The sequence below is a fragment of the Uranotaenia lowii genome, chromosome 2 (genome assembly GCF_029784155.1).
Source record: "Uranotaenia lowii strain MFRU-FL chromosome 2, ASM2978415v1, whole genome shotgun sequence".
In the NCBI taxonomy this organism is placed as follows: domain Eukaryota; kingdom Metazoa; phylum Arthropoda; class Insecta; order Diptera; family Culicidae; genus Uranotaenia; species Uranotaenia lowii.
Window position 1 is genome coordinate 285778385 of NC_073692.1, and position 25712 is coordinate 285804096.

General features: G+C 33.6%; 1 protein-coding gene across 1 annotated transcript in view; it reads left to right on the plus strand.

Moving 5' to 3' along the window:
- Positions 1–609: 609 nt before the first annotated feature.
- Positions 610–25712, plus strand: part of LOC129742753 (uncharacterized) — a 400996-nt gene continuing 375893 nt past the window's right edge. The window contains exon 1 of the mRNA XM_055734694.1: positions 610–2058. The gene's annotated coding sequence lies outside the window, so the exon portion shown is untranslated. The remainder of the gene's footprint in view (positions 2059–25712) is intronic.

The following is a 25712-nucleotide window of genomic DNA, read 5'->3' on the forward strand; positions in this document are numbered from 1 at the left end:
GCTTGAGCTCGGATGGTCGGATGGTCGGTGCCGTTGTTGCATTCATTGACGGATGCATGGATGGGGTGGTTGTTTTTCCGGTTTGTTGTTGAGAGAACCCGAGAGTCGGTAGTCGGTATCCTTTCGACCAAGAGAGAGAGAGAGCGACCCGGCTCGCGTATCCACCTGCTCACAGTTCATGGAAATTGTACCGGTTCGCCCGTTTTGGGGTGGTAGAATTTCAACGGAACGGATGCACGGGATTTCTGTTTGCTTGCGATGGTTTGTCTGCTGATCTCAGTTTCGACGAAAGGACCTAAACCTTCTTCGTTCGGGTGTCACGGCACGGGAGAGAATCAAAATGCTGATGCTCGGTTTCGGTGTGACCTTAACCGTGAGAGGGGTGTCTGCTCACAGGACTGTATAGGGCTCTATTGAAGTGGGTGGTTGGTGGAATTGCGTTTTGATGAGAGGGAGAGATTTGTCGGGAGAGAAATTTGAGAGAATTCGGTCGGGAAAATGCACCCGAGACAGATTTTCCCTTTGGCTGATTTCGGCCGGACGTGTTTTGGTGTATATCCTTGTCGGTGCCGGAAAATCTCGGGAAAACCTTCAGTGTTATCCCTATCGTTGGCAGATTCGGAACGGAGTCGAACACGCGGAGGGCCACGCTTTTTGTTGCTCGCGTCCGATGAATCGAAGTTTGGTTTTGATTGTTGGAGTGTAGTAGGGCGATCGGGATCGTTTCGTCGCAGTTGTGGGTGAATTGAGTGGCGGGCAATTGATCTGAGGGATTTTTTTTTGCGCTGCCCGGTGCACGGATGGCCGTCCGGAAAGTTCAAAAGGAAGACGAGGCCACATCCGCTGAACCGTGAATGTGTACCCTACGTGGAGTGCATTGAGTAAGCCGTTCGCGTATTCCGGGTGCCCCGTGAATGACGACAAGTGCAGGAGCACACCAGCTGGGAAGTAAAGGAATTTTCATTTGGCAATGATGATAAAGTGAATGGGCGTCCCGGTGGGAATTAAACTTGTATTAAAGTGGAAAGAATTCCGACTGGAATCTGACTCCGCTACTTTGAAGCGAGACCGAGCGTTTCGACTAGCTACTATGTGAATGCTGTTGCCGAAATTTGTATCTCTGGAATAACGTTTTTCTCGTTCAGTGTTCGCTGCCGCCTGAAGCATATTCGTGCTTAAGTAGGAATTCGTTTTGCCGATTGTGTCTGTGGTGCTTCACAAGAAATTTGCTTGAAAACAAAGAAAAATTAAACCCCATATCCGTTCTACATTACTTATACATAGTGAAATATTCAAATATCTACCATATCACATATTTGAAATTCGTGTTTAACCATCCTGTGCATCAGTGGAATAACCTAAAGTCAAGGTAGCATTAACCGGCTAACATACGCACATACATACATACATATATCCTAATCACGACGAAAATATATAAAGCATAACCATTACTATTATCATAACCGTTATCAATCATAAAAGAGCGCCCACGCTGGGAAATATAAAGAAACCATCCGAAAATTGAATCTTCATATGTAAATGTGCAAAAATATCCACCTCAACAAAACCGTGTATCTTTTGAAAATCGTGCAAAAGTAAAAAAAAATCGAAATGTGAGTGATAAAACAAAACGAGCATTGCTATTTCACCTAAGAAAGGAATAAGAAAAAAGTTCGCCTCCCCCATAGAAGAAAGTGGTAGGTAAAAGTTGCAGTGAAATGTGAAAAGTTTAAAGCGGTGAATTCTGGAAGTAGAAAACAAAAGCACCGACTGAGTGACAGTGTTTTATCCCTGAGAAATAAAAAGAGTCGAAGAAACAACACATCAGAACAAGTGGATCATTAATCATCATCGTGTATCGTCCTACGAGACGACTGCTGGGCGTGCTTGGAGAAACCTTAGCCTTGGATATTCCGCCCGCCGTGTCAAGAAACGGAACCGGAGGAAAGTTCACGAAACCGTGTCACATCCGGTGTGCTGAACCAAATCCGATAGAAGTGTAATATAAAAATAGAAGAATCAACAGTGCAGCAGCAGAAGCAGCAGGATAAAAAAAAGGTACGCGCTTTAGTGGTTGGTGTAATTAATTTAAACCGGTGTGTCTGAGTCTGGCTGGGGTTGCCGGCAGACGACAAATCGTTGGGATACTTCTTTTTTTTGGTAGGTTTAATTTTTTTGGTGGAATGGAATTTGAAAGTGTTTTCCGTTTTTTTTTTCCGAGACCCACCCACCCGCGGATGGGATTAGCGGTGAACCGGAACTCTGAGGGTGATGAATTGGAGGCTTCTGTCGGGCTTCTTCCGTTAGACTGATGACCTGTTGAGCTTGAAGGTGAATGAAGATTGATTAGTTGCCCACGGAAAATAAGGTACTGCAATAAGGGGTACTTGTATGTTTCAGATACTAATCACAGTTCTTGAGGGGTGTTGTTAAGTGCTTGGGGAGAAATATAGGGGGAAGTTGTCCACTACCGGACACTTAAGGTTTTTAAGCAATAGCTTCAAAAATAGATTTTTGTAAATATTGGTTCCTCTACTAATTTGAAGAGTATCAATATAATGATCACTTAAGTATATTAGAAAAAAATCAATGTACAACATATTCATGTGGAAAGAGAAATCATTTCATGTTAGTTTTCACTCATTTTCAAAAGTGTTGTCTATGGCCGGACAATACGAATTACTTCACCAAAATTGTCACCAATGGCACAAAAACGTAGCGAAATGACTGAAATCACTTGCACAGATCTTGTGAGAATGTGTTTTCCAATACTGAACGTTCTATAAAACCAGTCATAAAATTTTTTTGACATACAAGAATGAAACATTTGTTTCGAAAAAAACTAGAGAAAAATTGTCTATGACCGGACAGGAAAATCTAAAATTTCTCAGAGGACCAAAATAGTTTTGTTATTGAATCTTTATCTCCTGCTAACCATTTGAAGATACTATAGAGATGAAAAAATGAAAGTTTCAAGTTGAAGTCGTCTTTAATTATGAATATTTTCTTGTCCGGTCATAGACAACAACTAGGTGTCCAGTCATAGACAAATCGCATTTTTTTTAATTTTCCTAATATTTCGTTTGAACTTTCGTTTTGTTATCTTATGTCTACTGTAGTCGAATGATAACAAATGAACGATGTCGTTCATGTGCAGTTCAAATTTTACAAGCCGAAAAAAACTGACTACACTACAAATGCAAAGTTTAGGCGATCCTCTTCGTACTACTAGGCAAAAGCTTTAGATGCCTATCATTGATTTACCTTTTCAGATTGGATTACCATATTTCTAACACCATATCAGGCTACTATTTACTTTATTTTCATGGCGTTAAAACATTATTAGGATATTGTGTTTTCGAAAAATCTATGTTGTCCGGCCATAGACGATGTCCGGTCATAGACGACTTCCCCCTACTTAACTGAAATTAACTAATCTATATATATGCTCGATCATTGAAATATCTTTAAAAATATACTTAGATAGCTGCAAACGGAATATATGTACAATTTTTAAAGTTAGGCATTTGAACAAGGCATCATAATTTTGTAACTTAGTCTAGATAAATGGAGGAGTTAATTGTTGCCTAGCTGTAGAAGTCTTTTCGGTTAAGAATCCGGGCGTTTTTATGACTTTGTTTATCTCCTAAATTATCAGTTAACCGGCGACGATGGGAGCCGTGATCGTGAGATTCATTCCTACATACACGCAAATTAAATAGTTAATTTTAGTTCAACTACATTTGAAAAATTTATAACCGTAAGAATTGTTTTAACGCTAATAGCTTTGTTTTGACCCACTAACTTTTGAATATATATTTCTAACTGTTTCTTGAGTAACATTCTTCTTCGTATGATAATTTACCAAATTTTTGATTGTGACAAGTTTTACTGAAACCACCTAAAAGTTGGTGTTTCTTTAAAAAAAAAAGAAAATGCAACTTATATGACATAAAAATAATTATTAAGATTAAGTTTGAGGATAAAATCAAGGTTTTGGAGAAATTCTGAAAATATGTGCTATTCGGAGAAAAACTACAAAACAATCATAGGATAGAATGGGTGTTAATTTTTAATCTTTTCCAGCTCAAAAATGCCGTTATTCATGTTCTGAAAAATACTCTGGAAGGATTTTCCGAGAGGATTTTTTCCGGGTTGGCCAAGTGGTAATCCAGATCTAAATCCTATTTCAAATCAAATATCCTTTCCAGCTTTGAGTGGTAATTTAAAGTAAGGATTAGTTGATGGGCTGAACAAATCTTCAAGAGACAAATAAAAAATTTAATAAACAACTTAAGTCAGGTGAAACAAAATGCCTCAAAATCCTTGGAAAATACAATTGATTCATGCCAAACAAAAGGTATATTTTACAATTGTGATAAAAGGTAAAATTACTCATCGTTTAAGTAACTGTTTTTGGTATTTCTGGTCATAAATTTTGATGTTTTTAAAGTATTAGGAATTTCCACCCAAAAAAAAATTCTGTTTTGTTTATCGTTTAAGAGTATGAAAATCAGATGAACTCACCTTTCTAGTGCAACTGTTAAATTCACATGCGCTTTTAAACGCGGACATTCATTTGAAAAATTTGCAATATATACTCATGCTTACAGTTAAACTCGGCAAAAAATAAAAAAAATACTAGAAAGACAAAGGAGTGAATATTTATTTAGGTTTTGAATAAAAATTTAAAACTTATTTTGTTCCTTTTCTTGGCATGCAACTTCAGTCGAAATACACCACCAGTGTTGGACGCTGAAAAAAATACATGTTCATTATTTTTGGGCTGATGTTTTCCCTAAAACTTCATTTAAAACTACGCACAAATGTTTTCATACTAATTGGGTTGTATGATAAGACCGTTGCTATCAACTTAAGCTTCGAAATAAGTTGGAGAACATAAGTGATTCGACTTACTAAAAGTCATATCCAAGCATTTTAAATGCAAAAATCGCTATTTGGGAACCATGAATCGAAGGTACATTGGTATGCGTGCGAACAGCATTTGCATTGCAGTCTGCCGAGCAAAAGCCACGTGGTCTCCTACAGAACACAGTGGTTCGAAATATTGAAAAAAAAACTAAGTTAAATTAAGCATCTCACAAGACTTAAGATGTTTTTCTTATCTAACAATTGTTAGATCGATGGCAATTTATGACTTTAGTTTATAAAATACATAATTTATTGAGTTTTGGAATCGTTTTCTATTTCTTGGGAACCATATACCTACTCCGATTTAATTTTTTTGGAATTTTGTTCTAATTTTTTTCATGGAAACAGAAGTTGGAAGTTCAGGAAAATATTGTTTGCTTTCCAATTATTCCTTAAAATATTTGATGTGAGTCGATTTAAAAAAACTATCTTAGCAAGGTTTACATTCTAACATATATTTGGCGTGTCAAACCAATGCGCAACATCCCGGGCATTCGAGATGGCTCTTGCTAACAAATAATCACAGCTAACAAATTCAAGAGGGCAAAATTTTTAAATACCATTCAAGGATTATTTCAATTTCTTACTTTATGAAGCCAAACTTCACAATATGAAGACAGTTGTTTGGTAGTGAAAATAGCCCTATGTGTCGCAATCACATTGCGGAATTTCTGGACTTCGACTTTTTGAAATGAAAGCTTATTTTGTGCTTCCCTTTCAACCAAATTTCATCAATGTTTTCAAAAGCCTTTTTGTTGTATGAGTGAAGCCCGGTCTTCCATCGTCGCATAGAACTTTACGCTCAGCTGACCTCATTCTGTTAGTGGCCTTATATTCAGAATAGCCAAAGATTCTGTTAACTGTCAATTGAGCATTCTTGGTAAAGATCTATTGCACTTTGCTGGTGGTCAAGAATCGGATCATCGAAACCTGGGGGAGGAAGACTGAATAAAAAAAGAAAAAAATCTTTCAAACGTCAAATTTCTCTCATTAATCTACCGACCAGTGCGAAGGTTCAAAATCTTACTGTCATATTTAGTGAATTTAAATAAAACTTTTTTGATGCTGAAAAGTACTTGTTTTGCATGAAACAATGATTTAATTAGGTTTTGTTTTGCTCTGGCGAATTCTGCAGATCAGGCGTATTGAGTTGCTCAAATTTCGTTGAAGTTTTTGAAGCTGATTAATAAAAATTGTTTGATTAATGGTTGTTCTAAAAGTAGCTTAAATAACAGATTTAGATTTAGGGTAGTTCCCATTGATCGAACAAAATTTTTGTATAGTTTAAAGTTTACGATTACAAATCTTTTCAACAATTGTTGGCTTTTTGCCGAACAGTAAAAAAACGATACAGAAAACGATACAGCGAATTTCAGTCTTCCTCCCCCAGATCGAAACGGCAAACAATTGGTACGGCGGCCAAGTAATTGGAGCACCGCAGTGAATACTTTGCATGCATTTTGCTCACATTAATGAAAATTCCATAGAGAAAACATATTTTTGTTGAAATCTATGCAAGTTAGCAAGTACGAGTGCTGGTGGAAAATTTTCTGCTGTCGGAAATTAATATATTTTTACAAGTTGAATACAAATAACTGATTTGTTGAAATTTCTTTAAAAATAGAGTGCATTTTGAACTAATACTTTCCGTGATGTGATGAATAGTTATAAAAGTGTGAATAGGTTTAGTTATTCAAAGTGCGTGTTTCGAAAGGACCAGTGCTACGCCACCCGGATCTTTCCTGGCCTATTTTTCAGCTAGGCGGGCATTCAATTTTGAAGAAGAACCTCATGTATACAGATAAGCTAAGTGGATTTTTATTTAATTTATTTCCAGTCCAACTGTTTCATGAAATCTCGTAGACAAATTAATCATTTTGATTAGGTTATGGGAAGGAACAATCATTGCAGCTAGCAGGGAATATTTCTTTTATAAAAGTGTATGCTCCCGTTCTGTCCAAGGGTTCTTCCAGTCAAGCAGAGGTCATCGAGTGTGTGTAAATTTCTGTTTTTTTTTAATGAAACTCCCACTTAAAGGTTTTTTTTAAATATGGAAGCATGAAAAGCTTCTAGAAAAGACAATCATTAGATAGTAATTGAAGAATCCATCAAGTCATTAAAGTAGTATGAACTTAAACCTGAAATGAACTAAAACTTCTTTTTTGATTCTATTATAATCTGAATTTTGTAAGCGTGTGTTCAATTATTAAAAAAAAGGAAGATTGGCCTAAAGACTGTTACGGTTTTTTTGTAGAAATTTTACGTGATCCAGATGTTTGACAGACAAAAATACTAAAAATCAGTTTTTGAAAAATTAAAACTAGTCATATAACAAAATTTGTGCAAACAGATAGAAAACTTGCTCTCATTTCAACTTCTTTTGTGAAAATTGAACTGAGTTTATAATAACCTGTTTATTTGTTTATTTATTGATTTTTATTTAAAAAATTAAAAATCTATATGTTACTGAGTTTACTTTTCACCGATTTATTGTTCTTGAGGGTAGCCAAACTGTTTAAATTGTGGTTTAATTTTCTACTCTATTTCATTTCAATTAATTTAAAACGTTTGAGATTTATAAAAATAATTCTCATGATTTTTTAAATTTTATTTCTCCTTGCTGCACTTTTAGTATATAGATAACAGGGGAAAGGCAGTGTTTATCTTCATTATTTTCTTTAAGGTTCATCAGTACATTTGATTGAAGAAATGATCAAAATTCAAATGGATTTTATTGGCAGAATAGACCAGGCAAGTAGATCCAGTTGAAAAGTTGAAGAATTCATGACGCCATTTAAGGAGGAAGATAAGTAACCTTCCATCGAAAAAGTTTTAGTATTCTTTTAAAATGGTATGGGGTAAGATGTTAAAAATGTGCAACTTTTTTTTAATTATATTTCAACAATCAAAATTGCTTAACTCTATTAGAGGGGAATTTGTGGGGGGTTGGACAGGGCATCGAACGATCCGAAAACTAATATATTATGTGTATAGCACCAAACCGAATAGCGACAGTAGGACTAGCGACGCTTTTTTACTAGCGAGATTTCTGTCATTCGCAGGTTTGTTTTTCTTTTTTCAGTCCAGTAGGCGATTTCGATAGTACTCGAACATTGTTTATGTTATTTACTATACGTTTTCCTTAGGCCATCAATCGCATGCTCCAGGTCTCCTAGGAAACTTGCGGTGCGTCGTTATTATTTTCAACGTCGCGACGTATGCGACGTGTCGCTAGTAGGCAAAGCTGCTACGATTATTAGCGCTCATATTTTGGATTTTTTTTGCATGCATAATACAATGGATTGTGGGTTCAAGCCAGCCAGAGTATCTCGGCAAATTTTGAATCATGAGTAGGTTACTTAAGTACCCTTTCAGAATTCTTTATTTGTTTCGAACAGTTGAAAGAGAGTGAGATAAGTCAAACCTGTCCCAAACCAGTGGTAACGGACCCCTTGGTTGTGCTGCAATTATTGTTTGTGAGTTAAGCATGGACAATACTTGAATGTGTGATCGAGACTTCCCGTACCGCCTCGGGTCGAAAGACCTATCAGCCACTGGCGGGTTCAACTACATACATACATACATAAATCTATGCAAGTTAGCAAGTAAATTCTTCAAAGGATGTTATATGGTGCACTCAACAAGAAGGTAGGAATGTCGAAAAAAAAGGGTAAACCATGCCTTAGGTGCCAAGGTCGGGTACATTTACCCTAATCATTTGTAAAAAAAAACTCTAAAAATCATAAAAATTTAACAAACATAGATTGAATTTCAACTCGAAATAGAAAAAAAAAAACTTTTATATTACTAGCTCTAAATTGATGATTTGTGCATTTAAACCCCTTTGGCTTAGGCTGCCTCACTTCAATATTTATATGGTTTAAAGAAAATACCTTTCATTTGGATAAACGTTATAACTTATAAAAAATCCCCTTGAGCTAGCTCAGTAGCGAGAAACTCCTCAAGCTGGGTCTCAGAGTCGGCTTACTACCAAGTCATCGAATGACCTACGTGGATAAACTTTACACAAAATCAAGATATCAAAATGTCTCAAACTACGTCAACTTTCTAATTCACTTTTCAAAAAAAATTTCTGTGACTAGGACAGTTTTGGTAGTTGGTTCAATAAAAAGTACGGTTTTTACACCACTTTTTTACATTTTTCGTGGCCATGATCTCGAAAAATTTAAAAAAATCTTCCTAACATGCAAAAATAGCTTCAAACTTAAGCTTTCTTAGGCAATAAGTGATATTTTTCGAGCACCTTATAACTGACTTACAGACTTTTTCACTAGGCACGTTTTCGGATATTTTTTCTTCGACTTTGAATAACTTTCAAAGATATGATTGTAGCTGAACATTATCTGAGAATCATATTTGAGTCACGTTTCAAGCTTTCCAAAACTATAAATTTTGTAAATGTCGATTAAGACATAAAAGAGTAATAATGTAAAAAGTGTTAATGGTCATTTGGCCTTCAGCGGTATAAATAGGTATGTACAATAGACTGAGTCGATTTGGGGTCATTTTCGAATTTCTCAAACCCTGGGGTCTTAAAAGCTTTGTCTTGGTTCAAAACTCATCCATGATTTTTTGTAGAATTTTTAAGTAACGTTTACATGAGTAAATTGGAACTTTTAGGTTAGTATGGAAAAATTTAATATTTTGTACTGAAAAATTATCGTCATTTTTGTTTCTTCTGTGGAACCGAGCCAGCTGATGGTTTTGTGCCAATTTACAAATTCTTCAAAGGAAATTTTCCGGTGAACAACTTTGTCGAAGACTGTAACTTCGTATCTTATTAGGAAAAAAGTTATTAGCTGTTTAACAGGGGTATGTCTTTTCGCATTGATGAACAATAAATTCAATTGACATCACTGCTTGAGCCTCGCGAAGTATTGCATGAAAAGTAGCCATGCAATACCTCGCTGGGCACCCAGCGGTAATGTCAATTGAATTTACTCATGTAAACGTTACTTAAAAATTCTACAAAAAATCATGGATGAGTTTTGGACCAAGGCGAAGCTTTTTAGACCCCAGGGTTTGAGAAATTCAAAAATGACCCCAAATCGACTCAGTCTAATGTACAAAGTGTCGGTATGTTTAGTGTTTAGAAGTGTTAGGGAACAAATTTCTAATCCTTCCTTCCTTGTCACTTGGAGTTGGAACATCGCGAGGGTGGATAGTTAAAAAATAATGCGAAAAACATATAGGGTAACGGACTTATTTTGAACCAGAGACCAATTTTGGACCACCTTATCTAGCTCTTTTATAAAACAAATAATCATGATTTTTTTTAGCAAATATTGTTGAAGCCCTGACACTTAATGTAATGCACTATTTTTTTCATTATTAGTTGTTTTATAAGAGAGCTAGACAAGGTGGTCTAAAATTGGTCCCCTGGTCCAAAATAAGTCCGTTACCCTAAATTGGAATAAATTGCACGAAAGCTTGCATGCAACAAAATTGTTTGTTTGTTTGTTTATTTATTCCAGTAGCATTGCTGACTATGTTTCTGCACAAAACTTATAAATCAAATAAATGTTCATCGATAAATTCAATAAAATCAAAAATAAAAAAGGTGAAAAACTCCCATCTTCAACAATTTTTTTTTGGTCTTCTAATCTTTCGAATATTTCATTTTTTTTCGAAATTTACATAAAATACTTCAAACTTTATTTATTCCCCCTTTGGGTTTATTTTGGAAATTTTGAAAGTGGGGGGGGGGGGGGGGGGGGTTTGGTTACAAACGAAGAGATTGATATTTGTTTCAGCCTTATTAGTGAACTTCTTGCAAATTGTTAAAATCTTGTAAAAAAATTCTAGGATTTATTTAAAATTTGCGCTCTTTGGAATTTGAATCAAACAACTATTCGTAGCTTTGAAGGTAGTAATAAGTAGATTCATTGGACTTGAAAATCCGTGAAAACTATTAAACGTATAAATTTATATAAAGCTTGAAATAATAGCCAAACATCGCCAAAATGCCAAAATACGCTGAGTTTCAGACTTGATATTAGAACTCAAGAACAGATTTTAAGATATTGGAAAGCATCGTATGCTTATCTATGCATTTCGAACAGCATTTTCCGTTCACGTAAGCTTATTGCTAGAATTATTACAAATGGAACATTGCGAAATGTGCTGTGATACCCTGACAAAGGAAAATTTTCATTAGGTTGATCTGGAAGGGTTTTATAAAACAAGTTTAGATAAAATGAAGTATCCTACATTTTATAAACATGGTTTATTGATAAGAAGTGTCAAGCGAACCGGGTAAACCGGGAATTACGGGACTAAAATTTTGGATATCATTCCTTCACCAGAAAACCGGAAAAAGCAGGGAATGTCAGCACAAAACCGGGAAAATCGTCATTTTTTGGAAATTTTCGCACAAATTTAAGAAATATTTCAAACTAAGTTTGAAAGAAATGTTTGGGTTTAACTATTTACTTGTGATAATAACGAAGCTCTTTCAAAGAATCTAAATATATTTCATCAGATTTTTTTTTTAAGTTTTCACGTTTCACACGTCTGCGATTAAATTTCTGTTAACTAAAAAAAATATTTGAGCAATATTCGATATAATATCATCCCAGCCTAATTTTTCCTTTAAAACTTCATGATTACATTTTCACATCTTTGTAGCATAAAAATTCAAACTTAAAGACTTATATCCTGTAATGTGTTTGAGCTTATGATTTTTCATGTTGAAAAGAAAACAAATTTTGTGAAAAAGGTATTTCATTCGTCGCTCTTAAATTGCTTAATTTCATGTTATCGGAAAATCAAAACTAACTTATTAAAACAAATATTCAGATTATGAAGACAAATAAAAGATTTTTCGTGAATTTTTTGTATTGTTGACATGCTTTTTAATTTGAGCTAACGCTAATCTCATTCGAATTATTTTGCAAAAGAATTATTTTTTTTTCCTGGTTTTTTGATCATGTTTGCTTTATTTAGTATAAAAATAATGATAAGCAAACACGGTTTTAGGAATAAGTCTCTTCTTTACGTGATACATTTTCGGTTATATTATGCTATTATTATTATAGTACAGCTTTGTAAAATTTTTCGGAAGCCCGTATTTTTTACTTTTGTGATTAGACTTGAATTCTAAAATTATAAAAAAACCAGAACAGGATCTCGTTTTCTCAAAAACTGTTAAAATAACTCATAAGCCATGTTTTCATATTTTCATATTTCAATGCGTTTTTTTTTTTCATTATTTGATTGAATTAAATATGTTTGAAAAGAAAAATTATGTGCTGACTAGAATTTTTTAGCCCGAAGTCAAATCACATTCCTAAATTGGGCCCCACAGCTGAAAATGTTAGCCACCCATGATTTTGATTAATCTTGTGGATAAAATCGTGGTTTTCGAGATATTCTTGAGACATTCTTGAGATATTCTATTTGGGAAAGAAACATTCTGAGAGAAAATATTTTGGGCAAAGATATCTGATAAATTATGCTCTGGGGAATTTTTGTCTGGAGATTGGTTTATTCTGGGGATTGATTTCGGGTCTAAATCTGAATTCTGAATCTGAATACTGAAACTGAATTCTGAATCTGAATCCTGAATCCGAATTCTGGATCTGAATTCTGAATCTGAATTCCGAATCTGAATTCTGAATCTGAACTCTGAATTCTGAAACTGACTTCTGAATTCTGAAAATGCATTTTTAGTCTTAAACTAATATTCAGTTTAAATATCAAAATATCGTTTTCCGAATCGAAATTTTGATATGGTCTTGTTCAATTAATGTCTCCATAGGTGTTGTTAATATTCAATGCGTGTTTGAATTCATGAAACAACTTGTAGAAAAAGAGATCTCATAGTACTTTCTTATTTTAGTGGATTGTACCAACGTAAGAACTTTGAACTACACAAATAACACACTACGTATTACAGGACACGACTCTCAACGTTCTTACTAACTCCGTTAGTTTGTTGTGTTTCGATTATAGTGGTTTTACCATCTTTATGGCATTCGCGACTTTATCAACGTTGCAGTTGGTGGATCGTTATTGAAAAACTTATCCGGTACAACTGTGTTCGATGTTTGCTCTTGGGTTCGAACTCGCGGACATCTGCTCAGAAGACAACAGATTTGCCAACTGAGCTTTATCAGAAGCCCCTAACTCCGTTAGTAAAACTTACTAAAGGATCTGGTAAGAACGTTAAGAGTCGTGTCCTGTAATACGTCGTGCGTTTTTGTGTAGCCATAGTGCCTTCAAAGAACGGAAGTCACTGGTCTATAAGGGATAGAATCTTTAGAGTTATAGTCTATCCAAAGGCGTTATCAATATACGTTGTTATGTATAGGGGAGAGTGGGGATACTTGATCCCCTTTTCTTATTTTCACCATATCTTTTTGGAAAAATTTAGCAACTCGCCGTCTTTGACATTTTCTGACAGCTTGTAACTTCAAGTTTCTATGCTCCAAAAATAAGAACGATACTTGAACCCGTTGATGAACTAGAAGCATTTTCGTGGGAGTAAAAAAATTGCGATTTTTCTAAAGTTAGGGGAGATTTGATCCCCTATTGAAGGAGACTTGATCTTTTATTCAGGAAGCCCTAATCCTTGTATAAAAATCAAACAAAACCCCAAGATAGAATGTTAATTGACTATTTTGGTCATGTTTGTTCTCATTTCACAACTTACAGCAGACCTAAGAAGAAAATTCTATAACTTTGTCTCAACGTTAATTACATTGCATACTTAAAGGCGCTATTTTTTATAATGAAGAGAAAATTAATTATTTTTGCTCTTTTCTTCAGACAAATGGTTTATATATATATATTAGTTTTTGGATAAATATTAGTAATTTCGCAATCAGCAATCATAACGATCAATTCAGAAGAAGAATATGCCGTTTGGAAGGGGGATCAATTGTACCCAACTCTAGGGGATCAATTGTACCCATAATCAACATTTTAGAAAACTTTTTCTGAAAAAAGTTGAGAGTTTTCCATTGCTTTGAAAATATGGCAGTATGAAGTTCATTTTGCGCTCGAACGATTGATACATTGGAACAATATTTTTTTTTATAATTTTCCCATGTAAGGAACATTTTAATGTGATGAAAAAAGATCTTCAAGTTACATTTTGTGAAATTTTTCAAACAAAGTTCAATTACTCAAACAATTATTTTGTTAAAAAATTTTAAACTACAAGCATTGTTATTTTGCTCATTTTGGCACATTTTTCTAGAACATTTGATATTTGTAAGACATTCCAGTTTCGAGATATAGCTAAGGAATCAAGTATCCCCAGGGATCAAGTATCCTCATTCTCCCCTAATAATGTTCATTGTTTTTCCTCTTCAATAATGGTCTAAGATGCATTTGTTTTCAAAATATTTCTGTTAAACTCTACCCCTAAATAACTTAAAGTTCATTTAAAAAAAAATCCACAATTCAATTTCAACAGTTGTAGGCAAGTTGTTCCTTTCAAAAGCAAAAAGTGGTAGCAAGTCTGTTTTGATTGGCTTAAGCAGATTGTGGCCCCGGCTACGACGCCAAAGTGAGGCGAGAACGTTTAATTACCTCATTTAGGTTTGCTCTCGAGCAAAATCTGGCTCCTTGCAGCAGCGAGAAAAACCTCAACCTCAATTTTTGCGTACTTGTTACAGTTTTTGCTTGTACCCAGGAGATGAAGAAGGAAGTAAGTTTTATGATATTTTTTTTCGTTCTTTTTCCCTTGCTCGTCTCGAAGGGGTTGGTGGAAGATCTAACGACAGCGTAATTAACGAAACGCTTCTAGCATATAAAGCAGGAAATTAACTTCTCTAAATGGCTCCGGTTTCGCTGGGATGTAAGGTGGTATATTTCAGTCAGCATCCGAGGAAAACGTCTGGTTAGTTTTTCGAGTTTTCAGAAATGAGAAAAATTTGGCAAAAGATGGTTATCGATGTTTAAGTTCTTTGATGATCTGTTAAATAGCTCAAAGTTCTGGGGAAAAATGTATATATTTTTTTCATAAAACATCTTTCAGTTATTGCAAATTATAATGCAGGGAATCTTGTACAGCTAAAAGCTTAACTATACAAAAATGGCCAAAACACTCACTGATTGTGTTCTCAGAAAACTTTCAGACAATCCAACGTTATGATGAAAGTTTCAAACTGCCATCGTAGAGTTGTTTAGATAACGACACTACAGCTGTCATGTCTCCCATAAACTTACAGCACAAATCGTTTTATCCACACGTACTTACCCGAGCAACTGAAAGCGATCCTTTGGAAACGATAATGGTTAATTATTGCTTCGAGAATAATTACTTTTTATGGGTTTCAGTCTCCTGCCGTGTGGTGGAAACCAAAAGCTCCGATGAACCTCCCACCATTTAGAGTTAGAGTGTATAGTGGAGAAGAATCCGGACCTCAAAACTCCAATTGGAAAGTTCTGTTTAGTTTAACCGGAAACATTCCCACATTTCCACTTTCCGCTTAGAAGCGCCAACATTTGTCAATTCCGAGTGCTTCCTGTTAAGCTTTTCACCACACATTCTCATTATCGAGTTACACGCTGCTTCTGAGGAATACACACGACGATAATGACAACGATGGCGACGACGACGTTGACTTTTCATCAGGAAACCCGCTGGAGGGAATTCTGTTTTAAAAGAAGTAATGATCATCAAACATTACAAAAGTTTGGTTTGGCGTTTTCCGAAATGTCCCACTAGAAAAGTTGATGAGCAGATCAAAGATGTGGTTTCAAGTTGACGAACCACCATTCGAATAAAGGTTATAAATTTGTTTCATCATTCCACACTGGATAAGGTTTAAGGATTAAAATTCATCATGATACTTTTTTCTTGTATACTTTTTTTATAGGCTTCCATTCCAGTTCAGAACCAGCCGGATCTGACCTGATTGGCCCCTCACAAAACGCTTTGGACACATTCCATGTGCTTGTATCGCACACAGATGATTTTTATCCGTTAGCGTATCAAAAAATCTCAAACTTGTCAAGAATTTTGATAATTCATTTTAACAAAACAGTCCCACATAAGTGAATTCACGTCACAAAAATAGCAAACTTTTGAATATTACGAGAAAACTTTAAAATTGTAAAACAATAAAAAAAGCTCTTCTTTGAAATTGACAAGAGGATTCTGAAACACCTAATTTCATAGAAATCGGTTGGAATCCAACTGAGTTACATCAACGTTAATGAGTGAATTCACATCACAAATTTTTATTTTTTGTAAAATTTTATATGGGAGATATGCTCTGAAAGCTGTTTTGACCCTCCAGATGGTCGAATTTTTACAAATTGAACATAATTTAGTTCATTCTTTAAATTTGTTCAATATTTTCAAATAAACAAACAAAAATATTGAAAAGAAAATCAAAACAGTTTTCTTTTGGTGAATTTGTAAATAAAGACTGTGAGAAACAGTAATTTTAGTGAGAAGTGAGAAATGAGCCGTGAGATGTGAGCAGGGAGATATGTGCAGTGAGATGTGAGACGGGTATCCGAATAGTGAGCCATGAAAAGTTAGAAGTGAGAAGTAAGAAAACAGCCGTTAGAAGTGCGAAGAGAAACTTGAGAAATGAGAAATGAGCAGTGTAAAGTGAGAAATGAGACATGAGATATGTGTGTTTCACGTCTTACATTTCAATTCTCATTTCTCTCGTCTTACTTCTCACCGCTCACTTTTTATGCCTCACATCTCACTTATCACATCTCATTTTTCATTCCTCACTTCTCACTTTACACCTCTCACTTCTTACTTCTTATGGCTTATTTATCACTTCTCAGGTGTCACTCCGCACTTCTCACAGGTAAATTATCACTTATTACTTCTCACGGCTCACAACTCACTTCTCACTTCTCATGACTAACTTCTTACGACTCACGTCTCACTTTTCCCGTCTCACGACTCACTTCTCTCCTCTATCTTTTCACTTTTCAAGGCTCACTTCTCACGGCTCACGACTCACTTTCCACTTCTCACCTCTATTTTTTCACTTCTCAAGACTCACTTCTCACGGCTCACGACTCACTTCTCACTTCTCACCTCTACCTTTTCACTTATCAAGGCTCACTTTTCACGGCTCACGACTCAATTCTCACGTCACAAGACTCAGATCTTATGTTGCAGGTCTCAGTTCTAAGGTCTTGTGTCTTAGATCTCAGGTGTCTGATCTCAAATCTCTGGACTCAGGTTCAGGTTTCAGATCTCTGGTCTCGAATTTTAGGTCTATAGTATCAAGTCACAGGTCCCATAGTTTATTTGATGGTCTGATTTTTACAAATCGAACATAATTTAGTAATTTTTTCTGGAATGGTAACAGTTCCGAATAGTCCGGAAAAGCGATTTCACGTCACGGTGGAATGTGTCTTTACCATTAATTGCAGTATCAAATCAAATTAATACAAACGAATAAAAGTTATGAACCCTTGTTGAAGGATTTTTTGATTGCAAATAATACAGAAAACTAAATATATAGAAGACAAAATATTTTTCAGTGCAAACCAAGTTTGATTCGAAGCTTGAATTTGAAACTGTTCAGCCTCGTTTTACAAAAGTTTATAAATAAATGCTAGCTCTTAGACAACTTTGTCTTATTTTGGAATTAGTTTTCAATTGAGTTCATGTTTCAAAAACCTTATATTCATGCCCTAATATTCCAAAAATATTTGGCAAAAAAAGCAAACCAACTTTATTTTCTAATTACTCAGAAAAAAAAATGATTATTTTATTGAATTCAATTGAAGTCAGTTTTAAAAAAATCTACAAAAAAGTTTATGAATGGTTTTTTTGTATTTGTCTGCATTTTCAACATGAAAAAAAACTTAAATGTTTATCGCTGGGGTATGATATCGAAGTCAGATCATGATTTTAACAGTTCATAAATTATTTCTAAGCATTAAATTAATCTTTCATTTTCAAAATTATTTCCTATGGAAACTGTTTTCGACTCTCGTTGAGCGCATTTTAATAAAGATTGTCAAAAATTAATTTAACTTTGCTTGAGTTGAGTTTAAAAATTTAAACTTTTCATCATAATTTTACGAACCTCAAGATAACAAGCTTCCTAAATGGTATTTTCTTAAGATTGATAAATGCGATTTGAAGAGCAGAAATAGTTCATATATTCTATATTAAGGTTGCCAGAGTTTTTCCAGCAATCCAATTTTTTTATCTAAAAACCTGGTAAAATCCAAGCATTTGATTTCAAAAATTTCGACTCAAAATTCGGACCATTTCCGGCAAAATTTGTTCAAAACCCAGGAATAACTCAACACAAATAAAAAAAAAACTTAAAAATATTTTTATCAGCAGTTTCTGAATCGTATTTTAGGCCTTCAAAAAATTTGTCATCATTATTTGTCTGAAACTTGCTTAAAATTGTGTTTTAGACGCATAAATGACTAATTTAACAACACAACTTGTTTTTTATTGTTTGTTCTGCAAATAAAGAGAACAAATCCGGGCTATTTTCAACGAAATCCGAGTAACCGGGCCGGACTGGAATTTTGTCAAATTTTGTATTAAATATCTGGGCAAACCCGAATAAAACCCTGGCAATCTGGCAACCTTATCATATATCCATCGATTTTACTTGACTTTTAGACAAATGTCAATTGATCCTTCCTAAGGAAACATGTCTCTTACCAAGTAATAATTTTAGCTTTATCATGATCAGCACAAGTTCGTTGGAGCTGTAGCATCAATCTTTATAACAAGCTTAGGCGCATTCTATACTTCACTAGAACTCTAATAAAGCCTTGTTCTAGCAATGTTTTCATGACAATTCGTTTAATCTTCGTTTAAATTATTATGCTGTAAAATTTTTGTCACCAAAGTTTTTATGAACTTTTTTTTAAATTTTTCCTGCAACTATGGTGGTAGATGATTGATGACTGATTAATTGAATAACAAAAAAGCAATGTTTTAACTATATCATGAACATCTTTCCTTCTGCAAGATTATTGGTAAAATGTTTATGTTCATAAAAAAATGCGAAATTTACACAATTTGGCTGCTTCCGCTGAACTTTAAAATTTTGTAAAAAAACTTAAATTCACATGACACTCCCACAAACTGGGTATAGGGTGAAGGAGCTAAATGAGAAGAAGTCGGATTTCGCTATCTGACGCCATATTGAAATTCGAAATTTTTGCCGCAGCCCGTGGCGTAGAGGATAGCCTTCAAGTCTTCTAAGCCAACGGTCATGAGATTGAATCCCGGTCCCGGCACACATAGTACACTTTCTGTGGGTTGGTGATTTAAGCATTTGTTAGATGCTAGCCATCATATCCTCGAAAGATGTACGCTTAAAGTTAAGAAAAGAGAATCTTCGAGGAAACATCAAGTTTCAATGAGATCCTGTATGTGTTTGTGTTCGCTTTTCACAAGAAGGCAGCTTCCCCTGAACTTAAAAATTCATGAAACGACTAAAAATCACATAAAACCCCCACAATATGAGTATTGGGTGAAAGGGCTTAACGAGTGTTTAAGTCAAATTTAGCTATCTGATGCCACCCAATATGGTAACTTCCGCTAATCTTTAAAATACTGTAAGTGGTCGAAAGTCTCTATAAAATTTCATGCGATTGACAGCATTTTTAAGTTATGCGGAGGCCACCAGCTTTGAACTGAAAAGTAGAAGCCACCATCATAAATTAATGAGGACGTCAAGCAACAATTTTATTCTCTTGCTAGTTAGGCCCTTTCTCTCAATACTCATATTGTAGAGATATTCATATCACTTTTGGTGATTTGAAGTATTCCAAAGATTTTTGAACATTTCCTTAAACAGTTCTGAAACTAGCTGCATTTTATACGCCATAATAAAACCATATTAAAACTTTATAATGCTAGTTGGCTTAATTTGTGTTACTTGTGTTTTTACCTTCAAAACCATAAAGTATTATTGGCTGTACGATAATGCTCCTAATGCATCTCCAAGAACGCATACTGATCTACTTTTTGAACCATAATACTCATTATTCGCTTTCAAAAACTGTCGAAAGTTATAAAAGTTTCCAACTGTCACATTGCTATCCAATTGTAAAGAGACGTCAATAAAATCACAGTCTTCCAAGATGCACTTTGTTTAGTTGAAACATTATCTTGATCGTGCCCTAGATGATAGCCTTCGAGTCTACTATGCCAATGGTCATTATATCGAATCTCGGCCACGGCATACAAAGGATCTACTTTTTCTATGGGTTCAATTCAGCATTTTTAAGATGGCTCATTCCAAGCGCCCCTCAACTGGAGAACTGATTTTTATTTTTAATTATTTAAAAACAATTTGTTCAGAATTTGAAAGGTTATTTCTTGAGCTTCATTTTCCATCGAAAGATATTCAGATACCTTTTTTTGAAATTAAGTATGTTGTCGTTAAAATTAAACAACTTTAGTATGAGAATAAACTGATTTTGACGATTTTTCTTTATTGGGATTATAACTTTTTCAAAAAACTAGCTATATAAAAAAAATATTGCAAAATGATTGTAAAAACGCCATTTCTTACGACCATTGTGACGTCACGAAAATTCTACTTTATTTCTGTTTATGGTTCCATTAAACTTCACATATTGTCGTAAATTGGGGATCTCTTCAATCTTTTTGAGAGGAATTCAATGCGTTTTTCAGAATGAAAATCGGTTCAGAAGGTTGTGAGATGCACCTGGGTAAAGAAAGCGTTGTGACTTCACAAATATTGATAAGAATTTTTCAGGAACGTTCATGTTGTCTTACTTCTACACTATTATAGTAGGGGAGAGTGGGGTATCGTGGGCCATGGGGAAACGTGGGCCACTTTTAATATCGCAGATGTGTGTTGAGATAAAAATCTCAAACCAACTGTCATCGTCGTCGCTTTGCGTGAGCATATATTCCTATATGTTGTTGACTGAAATACGCATCATATGCTTCTTTTATTTATCAAGCTAAAAAAAGTTAAAAAAAATTACTTACATAATTAAAAAATACCCGCCAATTTCATCGATAGGGAACCTAATGTGCATAACAAAAATATGCTCATACGCTTATGATCTTAGTTTTGTCATGATCTTTCACGTGGAAAAGGAATTTTTGATGAAACATCAATAAGTCACACAAACGCAACCAATTTGCAAATCCTAGCTTGTGGGGAATCGTGGGCCACACATCTTGAATCACCTATACTTTTATGTTTTTATACATATTCAGAGCTTAAAATACGTTTTACCTATCTGTAAAATTTTCTTATGCCAAATGAAGAGTTATGAAAAATATTTTGTCCATTCTTTATAAGAAATTTTGCCAAAACGTTCGCGAGCCAGGTTTTGGAATCTATGCGATCATACACAGCTCTCTTTTTCATTTCATCATCTGAAATTGCTCTAAAATAACGAAATGAATTAGGAAATCACAGTTTTGGGTCAACTCATAAACTGTGCATGTTATTTGGTCAATTTGGATTTGGTGGCCCACGATTCCCCACCATTTTTCATAATTCAAAAAATATTGCTTTTTTTTCAAAAAGTCAGAATTTGGGGAAAAACTTATTAAAAATTTTGAAAAAATACCTTATGAAACCTTGAAAATGTAGAAAACCATACAATTTTTTATTTTTAATTTATCTTTTACAATAAAGAAGTTATGGAACAACGAAAAAAAAGTGGCCCATGATTCCCCACTCTCCCTTATTTATTCAAAACAAGTTTCACATAACAATGCGCTTCAATAAACGATAATAACGAAATTAGGAATCATTATTTTTTCACATGAACGCGGTCATTTTGAAACGTCTCTAAAAAAAAATTAAAAAGATTTGCGCTTGTTTTTCTTGATTCGAGAATAAAAAATCATAAACATAAAATCCTCATCGATTTTTTTTTTAAAGAATACCTCTGATTTGAATTAATATCTTGCAGGTAGTTATCTGTAGTTTAAATGAAAATTTTGTAAAAGATCAAGTTCTTCTATATGAGAATGAAAAAAACGGCAGTATTTTCCAACAAAATAACTGAGTATCCATGGAATAAATGCAATGAGATCGAAAAAATCTTAAAACATGGTATGTTTTACTGATGAACTTTTTCTTTTAACAAATTCATAAGACTTTAATGAAAAATAAAGTTCTCTTAAAATTATTTCAAAACACTGTATTTTATTGAAATTTCCACTTAATAGAATGCTACTAGAAAATCCTATTCGAACCCCGTATTCACATGAAATCCCTCGAAAAGACATTTAACTGAATTACAAAATAAAAATATGAAGGTACTAGCACAGGGTTTCATACAAAATTAGGCCAGATTATACTATAGAAAGGGGTCGCGCAACAAACCTAAAGTCTCTATAGAATTTAGCGGATTTTTTTTCGGGATGAACAAAAAAAACAGTTTTTCACCAATAACTTTGGTCATTATCAATCGATTTTTCTTTTAATTTGAGTGTTTCAAAGCTTTAATAATTACAATATATCATCTGAAGAATGCATTTCAATTAGAATTCTCATAAAATAGTTTTTAAGCTTCAAAGCAGGTGTATGAGCGTCGATTAACGATCATTCGAAATTCAGATTTTGCTAAAAATAATAACAATACCAAAAATGCATAATAAATACAAAAATCTATTTTAAAAAAAAATCAAAGTTTCAAATCAGTGTTTTTCCCGGTAAGTTATCGAAAAGTAATTCAAAATGATAACCCTTATTCTGAAAAAAAAAATGTTAAGTAATTTTTTTCGAAATATCAGAAAACAAATGCAAATCCATAGAAAAAATAGAAATCCTTAACTATGAAGATTAAAAGAAAAAATAGAAATCCTTAACTATGAAGATTAAATTGCGATTTTGGTGTCGTGCCGTCCAGGTAGGAAAGTTTGATGGCTTGAAGAAGGGCAAATCTTGATGTAATGTGTTATGCATTATAAAGCGCAGCCTACTACGCGTCGTTGACAAAGTAACTTGCACATAGAAGATAAGAAGGGAGGAAATTAAGCAATCATTCATGCTTGAAAGTTCTTGCACACGTTCAAGATGCAAGACAAACTCTTTATTCCGCTTAACGCGTACAAGTTTTGTTTTTGCTCGCACTGCTTTCCGTAAAATCATTTGAGTTAAAGGAAGGTTGTGAAAATTAAGGAGAACATAATTTACCGAGAACGTCTGGCATTGTCAGAAACGGGAGTGAGGCTAAAGTTACGGTAACATTTATGTAAGATGTTTAAAGGTAAGGTAAGATAAAAGGTGAGATTTTGGTTCCATAAAAAGGTAAGATTGATTCATTGAATTACCTGTATAATTGAAATCGTAAACTAAATACATGTCTTTCTTTTATTGGACGTATTAGGGGGCTAAGTTCATATAATTTGGCAATAATATTTATGAAGTTCCTGGATATGTCAACAATAAAAGAAGGAAAGGCTAATCATAATTACAGGACCCATTTGGTCATGCGGCTATGATTGGGCGGGGCTTATTGGCAATGAAAGTAGCCTCGGGATGTGCAGCTGCCATTCTGAAATGGGTTACTGGAATTTCAATAGAGCTAACACCACCAGCACCCGCGATTGAACAATTTTAATCAAACGTATTAATATTGGCTCTTTTGCATAACACACCTGCCAGCTCAGGGGGTCGTTGGATGGATTATACATACATACATACACATACATCAGAAAACAAATGCAAATCCAAATTTAGAATAAAACCAGAATTTTAAGCTTCGGACATTAAAATCATACAATATACATACATAAAATATAACACCAGTTTCAAAAACAATTCACGATTAAAATAATACTTAATCAAGATATGAAATGTGAATTTCCAGTAAAATCTATTTAAACTTAAGAGAAATTACTGCAAACACATAAAAAATAATTGAATGAATGAATGAATGAATGAATTAATGAAAAATGAAAATATCATCCAGTGATTATTCAAACATTTATCGAAATAAATGACTAAAAAGTTATTGTTTTATTGAAGTTCACAATAATAACTTTCTAAATTTAAAATACAACATACTCAATTCATCATCTCTGGCAATTTACAGGTTGTGAAATAGGTGATTTCTTGAATGATCAATTACAAAACTGAAAAAAAAAGAATTCCAAGAGGTTTGTGAATATTTAGAGCTCAAAGCATTAATTTAATTAGTATTCGTTTATCGAAATTAACTCTTAAAGTAACTATTTAGAATCGTTTTTTGAACTTTTCATAAATGATGGTAAATTCTAAAAAGATGATTTAAGATAATAAAAATAAATGGAAAGCATATTAAACTGATAAGCTAACAAATCTACATAAAAGTAATAACTGATTCTGAATTTATTTATTACACTGTTATAATAAGGAAATAATATTTTTATGATGATGATGGCTATGAATAATCTAAAAAGTTAAATTCTTCATATTTTTCAGTTTGGAAAAATAAGTATTTTTGACATTTCTAAAGAAAATTAAAAAAAGGTTTTATTTCATTTAATAAATTTGTTGAAGTCTGCAAATCGATTTGATTTTACCTTATAAAAATGTATTCATCTCAATGTAGTTAATACTTGCTGAAAAATTCTTTAAAATTCTATTTTAAATACAGAATTGGAAAAATTTACCAAAAAGATAGCCTCTCTTGTTTTTCCGCAGATGTATAATTCAACTGCGGTCTTGAAGAAGTTCATTTACCTATAGCTTATTTTTGTTGTTACTCTTTAAAGTTTTGTCAGAAAAGCGCAGAATTTTTTTAAATATTTTTTACTATTTTCCAAAGTTTTAGGGCATTATAATTAATAAAACAAATTAGGGCCAAAATTCTTTGCACCTCAGAAAAAGGTGAGTTTTGTGGAATTTTTCAAAACTCTTTGGAATGTGGAGTTGAGATGGATTTAGAAAAACAAGAAAAACCAATTAAAATTGAGGTGAAAATTGTTTTCCCAAATATTTCACATCAGCATTAATTATGTTATGAAATAATCTTTTTTTATTTCTTCCTAAGAGATTAGTTATAAAGAAATGGATGAAATCTTCTTAATAAATACCAATTTTAAAGACTAGGTAGGGTTTTTGTGTGTCAAGATTTAAGTTTCAATACAGAAGGCTTATAAAATTGCCAATCGATATTAACAATTAAACATAATTTTCAGTTCTTGAACGACATGTAGTGTCGTAGAATGAAATGTGTAAGTTTCTGAGTGATACAGTGAGCGAAATAAGAATAGCACCACTATGTGTTTTGCTTGTTAAAATATGAATGATTGAAAATTACCGAAATTTTCTTCTACAGTTTGTTCTGAATTGCTTAACGGATAAATCAAGCATAAGTTTACTTTTTTTGGACGTAGCAATTGGCGTTGAGGACCATAAATGTGAAAAAGGGGTGCGAAATAAGAATAGCACCACTTGAGTTTTTCAACAAAAACAAACTTGTTTTAAAAAATTTACTATGTAAAAGTGAATAATAATGCTTCTACGAATTATTTGAATAGATAACTGCATTTTAAGGAGTTTTTCATAATTCCAAAGGTTTTCAAAGGTATTAAAAGGGGGTTTTAAGAGATGCTACTCTAGCGTTAAGGAATTTGATATTTGAGCTATAAAACTTTATCAAACTGCTTGATTTCTTCATTAACATTCATAAGTATGATGCAAAATAATGAAACATAGATTTAAAGCTGAGTTTGAATCCAAAAAGCATGTTGGAATTCAAAAATACTAATGTTTTTTATTAGTCAAACACTATTTCTCTAGTTTTAAGTCATAGATGGTAGCACTATCTTGCCATTGAACCAAATTCATACCCATTTTCGAATA